This window comes from Octodon degus, unplaced genomic scaffold, assembly GCF_000260255.1.
Source record: "Octodon degus isolate 3935 unplaced genomic scaffold, OctDeg1.0 scaffold00207, whole genome shotgun sequence".
NCBI classification, from domain to species: Eukaryota; Metazoa; Chordata; class Mammalia; order Rodentia; family Octodontidae; genus Octodon; species Octodon degus.
The window spans coordinates 1143699-1149085 of record NW_004524783.1 but is presented as its reverse complement, the minus strand read 5'-3'; the positions used below and the strand labels follow the sequence as shown (position 1 = coordinate 1149085).

The 5387-nt window shown below is 50.8% G+C and overlaps 1 pseudogene; it reads right to left on the bottom strand.

Moving 5' to 3' along the window:
• Positions 1-1241: 1241 nt before the first annotated feature.
• LOC101568125 lies at positions 1242-4455 on the bottom strand (annotated as a pseudogene).
• Positions 4456-5387: the final 932 nt, after the last annotated feature.

Sequence of the window (5387 nt, the reverse complement as noted above, 5' to 3'; positions counted from 1 at the left end):
GGGACTGGGTGTGGTGGTGCACGCCTGTAATCCCAGTTCTTGGGAGCCTGAACACAGGTGGATCACTACGAGTCCGACCTAGTAGTGAGACCCTGAACACCCTGTAGACAAAAATACAAAAATAAAAAATAAAAATAATAAACTGGCCATCCAAAGCTTGAGTCTTCTGTAGGAAGGGTACATGCACCATGAGACTGTACCACTAAGTGAGATACGTCAGACTGCAAGTGTAACGGTCACACGGCTCCTATGGCCAAAAAACAAAATAAAAGAAAAATCCCTGGAAGCAGGGAGACAGCTCTTCTCCCAAAGGAAGGAGACCAAGAGACGAAGGGAGGGATGGGGCGAAGGGACCTAAAAATCAATGACAGACTGGCATCCAGCATCAGGGTGGGAAAAGGAGAAGACTGAGGACTGGGGCCAGATGGCGTCCCTTGCAGGGCCCAGGAAGTGCTGGGGTGGGGCAAGGGCAGGCTTTCCTTCAGAGATTTTGGTGCCACAGAAGATACGGAGCTGAGGAGTAAAGCGTACCTCGAGATCCACCCATGGTGATCCACCACTGATAGGTGGTGTGCTTTGTTCTGTTTTGTTTTTCTGTTGTTTTGTTTTGTTTTCCAGACAGTCTCACCATGTAGTGCAGGCTGGCCTTGAATTCACTGTATAGCCCAGAGCACCCTCCAACTCATAGCGACCCTCCTGCCTCAGCCTCCCCAGTGCTGGGGTGACAGGCACGAACCCCCACAATGGGCTAGGAGGTGTGGCTTTTTGTGTGTGTGCTTTGGTATTTTTATTTTTCACTACTACCTGGAGGCAAACAAACACTATGAAGAGGGAAAAACTATCTCCCTCTCCTAATTTTCCATAATTTTACTAAATCTTCATTGGTTTGAGATTGTCACATAATTATGCTACTCTGGCTAAGGGTAGTAAAGCCGGAATCCAGCTAAGCAATAAAAATGCCTTTTCTTTTTTCCTGTTTCTGGAAGACAGTTCTTTACCCCTCATAGACCAGCAGTAGGCATGAGTAGTTCTTTCTGGTTTAGTTCCAAAGGAGTCATTAAACTGAGGTTATTACAGCTCTTGGAAACCAAACGAGGAGGTTGATATGAACTCGGTTTGCTTTGATAAATAACATTTATACTGAGTCCATCTGACATGCTGATGAAGTAGAAATAAATATGTCTGTATCCACCAGCAAGTTCAGTGAACTCACTGGGATACCACAACCAAGTATTTGACATATGAGTTGAGTTCTCCCATACAGTCATGGCCTCAGCTCCATCAGCTGTGATTTTATTCTTTAATCTGAGTGTCCATCAGTCTTTTTGGAGGTGTGTGTGCCCGAATTCAAATTCATGACTTCACGCTTGCCAGGCAGACACTGTGCTGCTGAGCTAAAGCTCCAGCCGCCTGTCAGTCCTTACCAGACGTAGCAGCCACTGCTTGGTAAAATTTTGCCAAGAAGTCTGGGTCACTGACCTCCAGCTGTCTGACAAACTCATTACGCTCCAGCTCAGCCCAGTCGAAACCACTGATCCCAAAGAGGTAACTGGCACTCAAAGATACAAGGTGGTTGGTTTGTTCCAGTTACGCTAAGCTGCTCCAGACTATCCAGGAGTGGCTGTAATTTTCCTGGCACTGCCTTAGCTACCAAGTCCTGTAGAAAACGTTCTCGCTGTAGAAAAGGTTCTCACTGAGGACCTGACCAACTGGCAAACCAGTGAAGAATACACTTCATCTCCTGGGAAGTGTTGTAAGACATTGGAGGAAGGGAAGGACTGGTAATAGTGTCTGGTACTGAGGGTAACAGAGAAGGGAAGGACAGTGGCACTGAAGAGGAAGGTGATTCCAGTGGAATCCTCCCTCTTCCTCTGAGAGCCCTTGGGGATTCTCACAAGAGTAGTGAGATTTAAAACCCTATTCCTGAAAACCCTAAACGGAGGTGTGGCTTTTTTTTTTTTTTTTTTTTTTTTTTTTTTTTGTGTGTGACCAGCTCAGCAGGCTGGCTGGCATGTGGTGCTGGGGGATTGACCCGCCGTCCCTGCTTAGCTTAGCTTGTTCTAAGTAGGTGCTTTAGACCACTGAGCCATCTCACCAGCCCCGAGGTGTGGCTTTTAACCCGACATTTCTAACTTGCCTTCCTAGCCATCTCCCTCAGACACCTTTATGGAAAAAGTCCTGGAAAGCGATGAAAAAGTAACGTGGAAACAATTGAGGTGGTTTTTTTCCCACAAAAGGCTATCTTTTCTCAGGTGTGGGTCCTTCCTCCGGCCCTCCAGAGGCGCTTGGGAAAGATACACGATTCTTTATTTTACAGTTCGGTCTTTGCTTAGGTGTTGATCGGGTTGCAATTTTCTAACGTCTACGGCTGGTGCTGCGAGGGCGGCCGAGGAGAGGGCGGCCCCCACGTGGACGGCGCCCCAAGCGCATCTGCAAGGCTCCGCGGGTCCCTCCTGCTCCCCTGCACTGTAATTACCGCTGCAGATGGAGCAAGAGCTGTTGACAAGCAGGCCGCATAGAAGCTTGCGGCAGTGCCGTGCAAGCCAGGCGGCTCTTACCTGCCTGCACGCTGAGTCTGCCTGCACACGGCAGTGTGTACCGCGCTCGTTTCCCTTGAAGTGACCGCGGTGTGTGCGCTGTGCACGACTGCTCTGCATCAAAGGCTCCCGATGAATTGCCCTGCTCTGCCTCTTCCACCTCTGACCTCTACTAACTGCTGGGAAATCATCGTGGCGGGTGCAGACACTGGCCGAGACGCACCAGCAGTGCTGCCTCCTTCTTCTTTGTCTAATTATCTTTCTGACACTGGAGTCGTTTATTCAGTGTGAAGACCGCAGAGAGATAACCCCGTGGTGACTTGCGGGACCCTGGTCCCCTGTTTCAAGAACATGTGACATTTCAGACTCTCGAGGTAGCTTAGTGCTGAGATTCCCCGCTGAATTCTGCCTTGCTGCATGTGGGGAGCGGAGCTGTTAACGCTAATGAGCCCATCATTTTACGCAGCTGAGAAAAACAGGAGGGGCAACAGTCCCAGCCACCGAAGGCAGCGACAGTTGGATGGAAGATGGACAAATGTCACCATGCACGATGCATGCAGGACCTCTCCAGAAGTGGCTGCTCACCTTGCTCTTTTGAAAGGATGCAGAAAGCTCTGTAATAGGAGAGGAGAGAAATGAATAATTAACCCCCCTCCAGGAGGTCTCCAAGGCCTGAGGGAAGGCCAGCCTTAGAATGAGGGAACCCAACTGGCGATGGCTTTTCCCTTAGAAGGGTTCATGTCCAGGTCCAGTCTAGGCCCTTGCGTGATTCCTTGAACAAAATCAGCCCGCTATACCTGTGATAATTTTTGTCTGCCGCGCAGTGGGAATGTTTGTGTGTTGCTAACTTCATGAAAGCACTCCCACTGGGCTGTAGAAGCCTAAGCCAGTGCTCTTGTCACAGAGCCAGGGACCCACGGCAGCTTGCTCCAAGCACAGACATGACACCGTCGCACGGCAGCAGCACCAGCAGCGACAGAGCAAACGGAGACCCGGCAGGATCCCACCTCTCCACGTCCCCTGACCTGGCTCCGAGGCCAGGCTCATGGGAGGAAGCCGCCAGGCTCAAGGAGGCCTGAGTGTCTGTTTGGGGTTTTGCAAAGGGAACAATACAATACAGGACATATTTTATTAGATTATTTTATAAAAGAATAAAAATTATTTTATAGTCACCCCAAGAGTTATATACAAAGAAAGTGCAAATATCTGTCCACATTCTAAAGACCTAGGACTCCACTGAGGACCTGGATCCTAGTGTCCTGCATGGGTCCAGCTGAAGACCTCGATCCCGTGGCAGTGCCCCCGGCGAGTCCACCTGCAGACCTAGGGCCCATGACAGTGTCACATGCAGGTCTGTTTCATGGACCTGCACTGAGGAGGCCCCAACGTCAGTGGGGGAGGCTAGAAAGTCTGTGCAGCAGGATGAAGGATCTGTGTCCGGAGGCCGAGGGATCTGCCCTGGAGCCAGGAAGCAATGCTCAAGATAAGAACCAGAGCTCCCCACGAAGTTAGCATAGCCATCCTCAGCAGCAGTGAGGTCCTGAGCTAAGTTCCCATCAGGAAAGTCAGTGCAACAAGCTTCTCCGGGAAATTAAACTGCGCTGTCTCCCCTCCAGAGCCAGGAAGTGATGCTCAAGGTGAGGACCAGAGCTTCCCCAAAGTGAACCGGAGCCATCCTCGCCGACCTGATCTCCTTCAACAAGGAGGGCAGCCACGTTCATCAGGAGAGCCAGCATGACGAGCTCCTGCAGGAGGACCAACAGCTCCCTACAGCTTCTGATAGCTCCTCTTCTCCTCTTCTCCGAGCCTCAGGAGGGCCTCCCACACCTAGCACCATGCTCAGTCAGTTCAGCTGGCTGTTACAAGCTGACCGGCAGTTGGCACCCACCACAGCGTCTGTGGGCACGGGGGCACACATGTCCAAACTGGAGCACACTGCACTGAACAAGCATTCCCCAAGGGCGGGACACCCTCCCCAGAACGGACATGCTCACACCAGGAAGGTGGCCAGCTGCTTGGGGTGTGCTCACTCAAAAGGGCTATTTTTGTTTTGGGGACGGGCCTGGCTATGTAGCCCAGGCTGGCCTCGAACCCACTATGTAGCCCAAGCTGGCCTTGAACTTGCAGGAATTTTCTGCTTCAGCCTCCTAAATGCCAAGATCACTGGTATGCACCACCATACCCAACTTCCAAATGGGGTTTTGTTAATGATTTGAAATGTTCAATCAAACTAGACATAGTAGTGCAATGGCAATTTGGAGGCAGATTTATTTTACATCAATGGGTGCTGGTCAGGTTCATTCCCAGAGTGCTGGGCCCGGATCTCTTGTGGTGCAGGGCTTGTATGGGATAAACAAGCAGGAAGAACAGAGGCACAGTGGCCTGTCAGCTGGGGATTGGTCTACGCAGTGTGCATCACAGGGACCAGCCGTTGAGACAGAAGCAACCAGACTTGGAATTGGAACTATTACCTGGGCAACTAAGAAACTGAAATATACAGCCAGGGTTGGAGGGAGCTTCTGCTACAGCGGCACATGCCTATCATCCTAGCACTTTTGGGAGGCTAAGGCAGAGATTGCAAGTCTGAGCCCAGCCTGAGCGATACAGTGACTTCCTGAGACTTTGCCTCAAAATAAAAAATAAAATAAGGGCTAAGGATGTGGCCCAGTATGAAGGCCTTGGGCTTAATAGTCAGTATTAGGGCTGGAGAGATGGCTCAGTGGTCTAAAGCGCCTACTTGAAACAAGCTTGGCAAAACACAGGGACCGCGGTTCAATCCCCCAGCACCACATGCCAGCCAGCCCTGCCCCCTGGTGGGCTGAGCTGGCCACACACACACACAATAAATAA